We start from the raw sequence: 11,257 nt of genomic DNA on the forward strand, positions 1-11,257 counted from the left end.
GATACAAATTAAATCTTTCCATGCCCGCAAAATTGTATGGCCTTTTCAGGCCAAGCATATTTTCCATGAAGCTAATAGGCTGCAGATTGGATGGTTGTTTATGTAGCCAGTCACTCTGGTAGTATTTTGTTTTTCGATTTTATATAGCCAGTCACTCTGGTAGCTTAGATGGCCTCTACCACTCTATAGTATTTTGTTTTTCGATTTTATTGAGTGTATCCGTATTTGTTAGGTGTGATTTACCCGCTTTAACGAGAAAAAAAAAAAAAAGCATGGCCTTGTCGGGCTCCAATCCGGGGATGCCTCGGCCCACGTATGCAGTGGGCCCAGGCCTGATCTCCCAACCCCAGTCTGAAACCAGCCGCACGTGTTTAAGGACAGGCATTTGCCCAGGTGCGCATCAATCAACCAATGGGCCGGACGGCCATAAAGCACAACACACCGAGCTAATATAGAGGTAATATTGGACTATAACGTGGCTTATCTATATTTCCTGTCCGTCTGATCCATATCTAAGGGTTACAGAGGAATCTACGACATATTTCCAATTTTCAACTTCTCTGGAAAATTTATGGAAGCATTCATTCATCGTCCCTCGTTGGGATCCCTCCCGCCCCGAGGTCCCTCTTGTCCTCTGTCCTATCGTCGATTCCCACGGACTCCACCTGCCATCGAAACCCTAATCTCCCCGTTATAATCCCATCGGGAAACCCTACTCTCGGTTCCGTTTTCTCGCAATTCGACCGAGATCAGTTCTTGCGGGAGAGAAATCTCGTCGTTCTACCACCCTTTTGATTCGGAGAAGAGAGGGGGAAAAGGAGAGCGAATCCAAGAAGATGGCGGGATCGAGCTCCTGGTCGCGGGCATTGGTGCATATCTCCCCGTATACTTTCTCGGCAGTCGGCATAGCCGTCTCCATCGGCGTCTCCGTCCTTGGGGCGGCCTGGTGAGATCATCTGCGCCCTCCGCGGGCGCTTCGTTTTCGCTTAATTCGATTGTTGTTTTCTTTTTCCAATATTGGAAAGTATCTTTATCTCCTATCATTACCTTTGTTCTTAGGGGAATATATAACGGGAAGCAGCTTGATTGGTGCGGCGATCAAGGCTCCTAGGATCACCTGCAAGAATCGCATCAGGTATGCATTTCTCCTCCTCCTCCTCCTCCTCTTTCTTCTTATTATTAAAAAATAATCTTTTACAAAGATTAGAAAAATATTTACTTGGATATTTTTACTGTATTTCCACCTGCATTCTGCTTGGAAATAATCTGAACACAGGTAAATGTTCTTTGAACTCGAAGATTTTTTTCCTTCAATAAAAATCATTGCCAATTTTGGATTTTGACTGTTACAGTTAAGTATAGTGGTATGTGGTCTGTGCTGTCTGTCATTATGAGTATGATGTAAGCTGATTTTGATGAATAGTTGAGAATGTGGTGCAATGGAAAGTCATTGAAAGAAGTTTGTCCTTGCTGGCTATTTTTTTTGTTTTCAAATTGCTTTTTTTTTTTTTTGGATGCCTTCTTTAAAAGGTGCTATGATACGAATAGATGATTATCTTTATTCTTACTGTCTTTGTAGTTCCATTTATGCGAGAGTTGCTGATTGACCCAAATATGACTCTAGCAGTCCAATTGCACTGTTCCATAAGGTTGTTATTAGCATTCGCCTTATTGATCTGTTAAGGTTTGTGAAACTGTTTCAAGGAATGGGCAATATCATAGCATAAATGAAATTTAGATTTTAAAAAAAACTTTTCTTCAAAAGGTTTGTTTGACTTACATATGGTCCCCATGTGCCAGTGAAACCATGAAATGTTAGGGATTTGAGTGTTACCAGATTAAGTGTAGCAAGCGATGCTTCTTCAATTGTAGATATTTGGTAACTACAGTCAGCAGTGGTTTGAGCACATAAAAAGCTAAAGCTTGAAAGTTGAAGTGCCACAAAGTGTCTTCATTCATAAAAGTCCAAACTTTGGAATTTGAGAAGTTGATTATAGCTGAGAAAGAAAAAAAAGCACCCTAAATTTGTTATTGCCTGTTGAGCTGAAAAACATCATGAATGCCTTTTGGTTCTATCAGCCTGTCGTCAGAGGCTAGACAACTTCTGCCCTAGATCCGTTACGTCCCATACTATATCTTGAGTATGTCGCATCATTTTTCAGAATAAATGATGTCAGTTTCATGGTTTTGCTTTTACTAGAAGCGCTAGATGATAAGCTAGAGTAGTTGAGGGGCCACACATGAGGTTTTGTCCCACATGGAATAAATAATGTGAGGAAGAAGGATTGATAAAAATGATTTGATCCAAAACTTAATGATTTAAGCTTTTAGGTTAAGTTGGGTTTCAATTCACACACATGCATTTATTAACTCCTTTGGTATCAAGACTCTCGGTCCCCCAACAAGCGATATCAAAGATGATGGTTGAAAATCCTGGACTCTCCAAGTTGTAAAGGTGCTAGAATTGCCGACTCTTATGGAGAATGGTAACACGCAAGTTCTTAGAGTGAAATCGTGGTAGCCTAGGTACGGCGGATGGTTGCGGTAAGTGGACTTCATTGAGTAAGGCATGCTGGGTTAAAGTGCAGGCTCAAGCATGGTTCGTGCAAGATCTTAAAACTCCTGGAAACATGTGGCAAAGCTTGGCTCTTGGACTAGAGCCACAACTTGCTATAGTGAAGCTAGCTCTTGGATAGTGTAGCTCTTGGGTTACAGCAGCAACATGTGGTGCAATCAAAAGAGTAAATGGGCACAAGATTTGGTCGGAGAGTAGTGGATTATACTCAAAGGGGAGCTGAACTTGGCTTACACGTGAAGGTGAAGATTGTTGAGGGTCATGTGTGAGGTTTAGTGCCAAATGAAATAAATAATATGTGGATGAAGGAAATATAAAGGTGATTGGGTCGAAAACTTAACGATTTAAGTAGCTTAGGCACATATGGAATAAGTAATACAAGAGAGAAAGTTTGGTATAGATGATGGAGCGCAAAACCTAACAGCTTAAGCTTTTAGCTTGGGTTAGATTTCAATTTCTATATGAGGTCCTTTTGGTATTAGGACTCCATATACCATAACATGAGTTACGTTAAAGAATTGTCCAACAGGCATACTTCACATGTCAAACTGTAGGAAGTTCCCAAAGACAGGGTTATGGAGGATTCAAACTTGACCACTACAACAAAACACAGGAAGTTTAGGGGGAACACTTTCCTGTATATAATACAGAAATCTTGTGTGACTTCAAATTATAATATCTTTGGGGATGATTTTGTGGCTAAGACTGGAGCTGATGGTGTGCCGAGAAGAACTTATTTCCGTCACTAGTCATAGGGGGTAAGAATTGAGTGACTATGAGGTCAGTCATGTCTTGCATAGCACAAAAGATGTTGATGCTATGGTCAGATCCTCATAGGAAGCATTTTCTAAATCAATTTTTGGGTAGTCCTGATTTTATCAATTATGTGTCATACATTTTGCAGAAGCACTCTCACAAAAAAATGAAATATATAGAGTTAAGGTTAAAGACAAAATAAAATGATGGGTTGCTTGTTTTTTCTTTTTTGTTTTCATGTATCCATTGCTTCGAGCAGACACAAAGTAAAAGTGCAGCTCAGCATAATTTTTCTTTCAAGCATTTCTCACTTTGCATCTCAAAATTACTCTGAATTCTCCAAATTATCATTTCATCATTGCCAAGCAATACCTTGGAAGGAATCTTCAATTAATGCTGATTGTTTCTCCTTGTCAACATCATGACATACAAATTCTTAGCTCTTCTTATTATTGCCACATTTGCTTGTCAGAATGGCAACCATGATCAAGATAACCTTGCCTTGTAATATGGCTAGCTAATGCTAACACACATTCAAATGCTTAAGCAGATCACTACCATGTCCCTTTTACTGTGGATTTTTTGGTGTCACCTCAAAGGCCACCATGCCGCCAATGTACATGGTCTACCTCACTTGCCTGACCTGGTGTGTCTATTTAGCATAAGCGATGGTGTTTTAAAAGATGGTTAAGTATGCAGGCAGTCAAGGGATTGCATAATGCATACACGCTATGCAGGCCACATAATTGCAACTATTTAAAAACCATAAAATTCAGTAAATGCAACAAAATCAGCAAAATGACTGTAATATTATTTTGGATAAATTGTTAGTATTATTAGTTACATTAACAACTAAAATTAGTGATTACTACTGAATATTTAATTCCCAATAGTAATATTTATAACATAATAGGCATATTGACATTATTATTATCTATATCAAACCCAACTAAGACCCACATCAAACCTAACCATCAGCTTGGACCTGCTTCATTTTAGGGGCCCATATAAGAGTGGCTGCATATGTGGCCCCCAAATGCTGTGTGTCCATGCAGTTGGACAACACTGAGCAAATTGCATATGCTATTGCATACATATATGATATGACTGCATATCATAGCCGTACATAGGCAACATGCTGCAATCAAAGGGGCCGCATCTACAATGCAGCTACATTCACCATGTTTTAGAAAACAAAGTGTTTGAGTACACCTGAGGAATTTCAGCCAAAATGCAATGCTTTGGAAAATTTCAGCATCCTATGTGAATGAGCCACAAACTCTGTTGCCCAAGGTGACAACCCAAGAGGGGGGGTGAATTGGGTTTTTCTAAATATTTGGTGCTTTAAAAGTTTTCTTGTTAAGAGCGGTGGAAGCTTTCTTAAGTTACTTGTGTGAACTTACCCTAGAGCAAGAATCATATATAAAGCAAGAATAAATACAAGAACAAGCACAACACAAACAAGACAATGTATAGTGGTTCGGTACACCTCAAGCACCTACGTCCACTCCCCAAGCCTTTCCTTGGGAATTCACTATAATTCCTCGGATTACAGTTGGATTGTTTTCCGGGCTCACAATCCAAAAATCTTTACACTTTGGTTTTCCGGGATCACCAAAAACCTATGTTAGTTTTACGGGCTCACCAACGAACCTTCACAATTGGTTTTACGGGTTCACCAACAACCTACGTTGGTTTTACGGGCTTACCAACAACCTACGTTGGTTTTACGGGCTCACCAACAACCTACACCGTTGGTTTTACGGGCTCACCAACAACCTACACCGTTGGTTTTACGGGCTTGCCAACAACCTGCAATGTTGAATAAAGAACAAGGAACTAAAGCTCCTAAATGAGCAAATAAAATAATTATGAGCTATAAAGAAGAGTTTAGAATATAGTTATCCCTTTAATAAGGCTCTTCTCTTCTTTGTCAAGATTGCTTCACTCTTCAAGGATTGGTGGAGCTCTTAATGTCTCTTGAAATCTGCTCAACCACTTCCTTTTGGCTCTTTGAATGAAGCAATTGAATGAAGCTTGCCTTGCTAGGGTTTTCTCTTGAATGCGCTTGATGTATTTTCAAAAGCTTACTTCCTCTGATGAATACTCCCTCTTAAATACTTCTCCAACCTCTAAATAGATCTTCCTAACCGTTGGATTGAAGAAACTAGCCGTTTATAGCCGTTGGAAGTCCAAAAAGCACTTCTGCACAACTAACCGTTATGCTTCTGCCCGTGCTTGGGTCGATCCAAACTTTCCTGGGGTCGACTCAAACCACTGTTCATCAGACTTGGGGTCGACTCAACTTTCACTGGGGTCGATCCAACTTTCACTGGGGTCGACTAATGCTACATTGGGGTCAGCCCTCTCAGGAAACACAGAACCTTATATTTCAGCCGTTTTTCACTGGGTCGACTCAACTCTTTTTGGGGTCGACTCAAGTTCAGTTAAGGTCGACTCAAGGTTGGGTCGACTCAAGTTCCATTGGGGTCGACCCTCTCAGGGATTCCAGAGACTTGTTTTCTTGAGGCTTGAAGATGGGGTCGACTCAACTTTCACTTGGGTCGACCCAAGTACTGTTCATCCGTGCCATAAGTGCTAGAATGTGCCAGAATATTTCTAAAACGTGTCAGGGTCGACTCCATCTCTTCTAGGGTCGACTCCTACTCTGTGCCAAGTGTTCCAAAGGCGTGCCACTTCGTTCCAAGGCATGCCAAATGTATCGGGGTCGACTCCAAACTAATTGGGGTCAACTCTAACCATGTTTTTCTGTACTTTGAAGGTTAGTTATGCACATTGAAACAACAATATGATATTCCAAGTAAATTACGATGCATGGCACAATAGAGTTTCATACCCTTAATAGTTGAAATTACCGAATTGCCCTTTTAGGTATTTTTAACGTGAAACTTTGCCAAAATGGATTTTTGAGCTTTCTACCATTCTCTATTACAAATTATATCTCGTTATCAATTCTTGATAGTGGTTTTGACCATATATTCTTAATGTATCGTGAATGTATCGGGGGTGTGTCATTTATCAATGATGTATCGAATATTTCTTCCTTACTCACATATGTACTGGATTAATTGAGTTAATAGCATTAGCACTTCCATATGGCCTCAATGGATTTGTAAGCATCAAAATAACACTAGGATCCTCAAACTCCTTACTGTAAAAGGAGCGTTTGACTACCTCTTATGTCTTTTCAGAATGCTACCCTTGCACGCATTGCAAGTTATGTTATACTTTAGAGAACCTAGAACCTTGTTTTTGATTCATTAGACTAATTATATTTAGTGGCATGAAAGTGTGCACTTTTGTTGCTTAAAAGAATGATAAGTTTTCTGGCAGGAAGTTAATTATTGTAAGAGTTATGAGGTGATCTGTTTGTATAGTGTTGACCATTCCTGTAGACAGAAAAAGAAAAAAATTGAATATCTTATATGCCTTCGAATATGTAAGCTCTGCTTGAGCTGAAAAAAGATAGTTGAATGGTCAATCATCACTACTTCAAAAATTATCTTAAAGTTTTCTTTGATAAAGCACCTAAAAACTGGGTGCTGAAGGCTGAGGTGTTTACATTATCCACCCTTACCTTTCGCAACATGCTATTCCAAAAATGTATATTTAACTCACTGTACGTGAATGATTGAAGGAAGAATTTAGCTTCTTCAGCATGCTCATGCTCACACCCATCTAAATGCTCTTTCCAAGTTCATCTTGGATCTTAGACAATGAGGGCCTGTTCGGATGCCTGAATACATCATTGTCCCTGATGAGTTGCTAATTCAGCTGAAAGCTGAAAAGAGATGAAGCAACAAGAGAGGAGAAATCAGCACAAACAGGGAGCTTTGAGATTGCGCACAATCCCAAAAAAGGAGGGATTCTGCACTATTCTTGAAAAGGTGATTCATAATATTCCAACTTTTTTAGGATTCTAAGATCAATGATTTCCTTAAATAATTTAAATGTCTCTCCCAAGGATATTCTGTTCTAAGAGTCTGCCATACACGGATCATTCTTAGGGTTATTTATGCAAGTATCCAAACAGCCCCTAAAGGAAGGGTGTCTATATGGTGTCACTACTGATAATCTTAAATTGCAAGATTTTAAGAACACTCATATATTTGTTCTCTCCCCTGATGTAAAATTAATTTCTCTATCATTAACAGAATTAATCTAAGGTGTCTTCATGATTTTATCAGATAAAGTTTAATGTAAAACATAAAAAGGATTGATGTTTTAGTCAAATCAAATTGAAAGTCTTCAATTACTATGTGTAAGTGATGTTTCATGTGCGCGTTTATTGCCGTTAAGAATAAATCATTTGTTTCTGTTTACTTCTCCAGTGAACTTGTATTTCAGTATTTGTTTTAATTCTTTGTATGCCAGATAATGTTTAATGCAGAACATAAGTTATTTGGTGTTTTAATCAAATTGTTGGCTCTGAACTGTGACTTGTATATTCAAACAATGATCTGTGTAGGTAATGATGCAGATGCACATGGATGCTTTTTTTTTTAGGAAAAAATATTTATGTGATGATGATGATGTTGCGTATATGAACTTTGTCTATTTGTCATTGCTGAGAATGATTTAAATTGCACTTATATTTAACACTTCTTGAAGATTATGTTGAAATTTCTTGTTTTGCAGTGTTATTTTTTGTGAGGCTGTTGCAATATATGGTGTTATTGTTGCAATCATCCTACAAACTAAATTAGAAAGTGTGCCGGAATCTAAAATGTACGCTCCAGAGTCTCTTAGAGCTAGCTATGCAATCTTTGCTTCTGGGATCATTGTGGGCTTTGCAAATCTAGTTTGTGGGTATGTTATCATTCGAGTTTTTCAATATTTATTCAAGGGATTTTCCTGATGAAAGAAAAAGTTGTAATTCATTTTAAATCAAAAAATTGAGGGTGTCTTTGACAACAGGCTTTGTGTGGGAATTATTGGAAGCAGCTGTGCACTATCTGATGCTCAGAACTCATCACTCTTTGTAAAGATTTTTTGTGATTGAAATTTTTGGCAGCGCACTTGGATTGTTTGGAGTCATCGTGGGAATAATCATGTCATCTCAAGCAACATGGCCTGCAAAGATGGCATGAACCTGCTGTCATCAGAAACAGACGCCTTGACTCTTCATTTCACTGGAAAGGTGTGGCATGCATACTTTGTCTCAATCTTCCCAAGGCTAGAATTAGCAGAATTAGCATGACCATTATGTCATAATCATGATTATGTAATATTTCATTTGGTGCTTCTTAAGGAGCATCTTGCGGAAATTTTATTTTTGATCCTGCCATTGCTTTAAGGATCTCAGTTGTTGCCGAATGAATTCCCTTGAGCTATCCATCCATTACTTATGGTTTGGACAATGACTAGCATTCTTAATAACTCGGATGTTGGGATGGCAGATTGGGGATTAGCCCCTCCTGGTCTCAGAGAGAGATTGGTTCTGATGTTTGGATGCTGTTGTGTCTATTGATCCATGGGGTTTCTTCAGCTGACGCATTTCTGATTGGATCCTTGAGCTAAAAGGAATTATTGGCCCTGTGCTGCTGCTCGTTCTTGCATCTGGTTATTCTGGCGAGCAGGCCACCAGTTTCATGGCGTAAGGCTGCAAATGGTTTAGGTGATAAAAGCCGATTGATGTTTTGCTTGTGATTGATTAAGGAGTCCTGCTGCATCTGCTTCCTGCGGAGCGGGCGATGAAGCCAACTCGCCAACCTACAACAGGCTCGTTCCATAGGCAACCAGGGTGTTGGAGCACTTACCGACCACAAATATTCACCCATGGTAAATCTGCAAGGGTCCTTTGTTGTATTTTTAGTTGTATCATCTTTGCTCAAATCCTGGTTGTATCTTGTCATGTCATTTTTCTAATTCTTGTAGCCCGTGGAAGCCTTGATTTTCATGCATACATACATATATCGGGAAAAGGAGCTGAAGGTCCTATTTGGTATCAGTCACTAGCTCTTATAAAATTGGCTGGCTTTTTTTTTTTTTTTTTTTTTTTTTTTTTTGGTTAAAACGGCAATTCATATAGCTCTAACGTGAGTACATCCTGCCAAATCAGAAGAAAGTAAAAAATACAAATGTGGCGGTAACTCCACTGTGGACGTCCAGTGGAGCTCCCCAGAATGTCGTGCAACATGGGAGGCGACCCAGTCAGCAGCCCTGTTCGCCTCCCGGAAAATGTGCACGGCCTGAAACTCGTCCATCTCCCTCGCCAGTCTGCGGGTCTTCCGAATGAGCGGATGTCCGTCTCCATACCTATCAGCACCCCGGATCCAATCTATGACAATGGAGGAATCCCCCTCAAGGTACAGCCGGCTAGCCCCAAGCACCCGCCGCGCATAGGACATGCCCGCCCAAGCAGCCCACAACTCTGCCCCAACGACCGTGAGCCCCGTCGTGCCCCAGCCTCCTGCTGCCACCATACTCCCAAAATGGTCCCGGATAACAAATCCAGCCCCTCCCGACCTCCCGTCCGTCGCCACACTACCATCAAAATTCACTTTAAGATAACCAGGGGGTGGGGGTACCCAAGACACAATGGCAAACCTAGGCGCTAAAACAGCACTGCGGGTATCCCAGATGTCCCTAGTCATCCCAAGTGAAGACTCGCCAAAGCAAGAGAAAACCTCCCCAGCCTGAAGCACAGCTCTCTCTGCCACTATCCTCGCCGAGAGCCTCCTGCCCTCGAACAAACGGGCATTCCGGTCCAACTAGATATGGTAGGCCAGGTATGCCCTAATAATGCCCTCCTCCACCAACCTAGGGCTCCGAACCGAAGCCCGCAGTAACTGTATGAAATCCTGTGTCGTCCCTACGGAGTGAGGAACAGGCGCTGGCGAAGACCTCCATATCTCTCGAGCCCTGGGGCACTGCAAAAGCACATGCTGAATGGTCTCCTCCATGTCCGGACACACCACACACTCCTGAGGAACCCTCATGCTCCGCCTGACTAGCACACTCCTGGTGGGAAGGCAGCCCCAGGCCACCTTCCAGATGAATAGCGCCACCCGTGGATGAATCCGCATCCTCCAAATCCAGCCTCCCTCCATCCGTCTAGGTGACTCTCTGCTGAAGAGGGCGTATAGATCCCTCGCTCGCACCTGTGATCGGCCCGACGGCACCCATACCAACCTGTCTGACTCCCCCTGAGAAGGCACCGGAAGACCCAAAATCGTCGCAGCCAGCTGCGCCCCAAACACCTCACGTACCAGCCCCTCCCTCCAACCGCCCTCGTCTGGATCCAACAGGTCGCTGACCCTCCGGCCCGCAAGACGCACCGAGTCCACCAAGGTCGGCATACGACTGATCGGCACTGCAGTCACCCAACAATCCTCCAAGACATCAACGGAGCGACCATCACCTATAGCCCATCTGATCTCCGGTAGAACCCTCCCAGCTCTGGCGCACATCTCCCGCCATACCAGAGAGTGGCGGCGCCCAGCTCTCACACCAGCAACCAAAGCCCCATACTTGGCCCTCATCAGAGAGGACCACATACTATCAGGCTCCAAGACATACCTCGCAGCATGACGAGCCACTAAAGCCTCCCTCCGTACCAACAGTGACTGCACCCCCAAACCTCCATATCTAGTAGGCTGGCACACCACCTCCCAAGCCAACAGATGAATACCGCCCCTGCCACCTTGCCTCCCCCAGATGAAATTCCTAACCAGCTGCTCAATGGACCTCAAAACTGACACTGGAATAAAAGCATGGGAAAGCAAATAAATGGGAATCGAAGAGAGTACCGACCGAGCCAAAGTGACCCTCCCCATCATGGATAATGAGTGCATCTGCCAGCCCTCCATCCTCTGTCTGACAGTAGCCTCCAGGAAGGAGCAATCACTCCCACGCAGACGCCGGCCTGATAGCGGGATCCCCAAGTATCTCATCACACCACCA

At 42.2% G+C, this 11,257-nt stretch overlaps 1 pseudogene across 1 annotated transcript; it reads left to right on the forward strand.

The window, feature by feature from the left end:
• Positions 1–568: 568 nt before the first annotated feature.
• On the forward strand, positions 569–8,639 carry LOC120108902 (V-type proton ATPase subunit c''2-like; annotated as a pseudogene). Its single transcript, XR_016398340.1, has 4 exons — positions 569–947; positions 1,059–1,135; positions 7,991–8,161; positions 8,270–8,639. The product of XR_016398340.1 is annotated as a V-type proton ATPase subunit c''2-like (transcript).
• Positions 8,640–11,257: the final 2,618 nt, after the last annotated feature.

This window comes from Phoenix dactylifera, chromosome 1, assembly GCF_051530095.1.
Source record: "Phoenix dactylifera cultivar Ajwa chromosome 1, Ajwa_hap1_PhDact_Kaust_v1.1, whole genome shotgun sequence".
In the NCBI taxonomy this organism is placed as follows: Eukaryota; Viridiplantae; Streptophyta; class Magnoliopsida; order Arecales; family Arecaceae; genus Phoenix; species Phoenix dactylifera.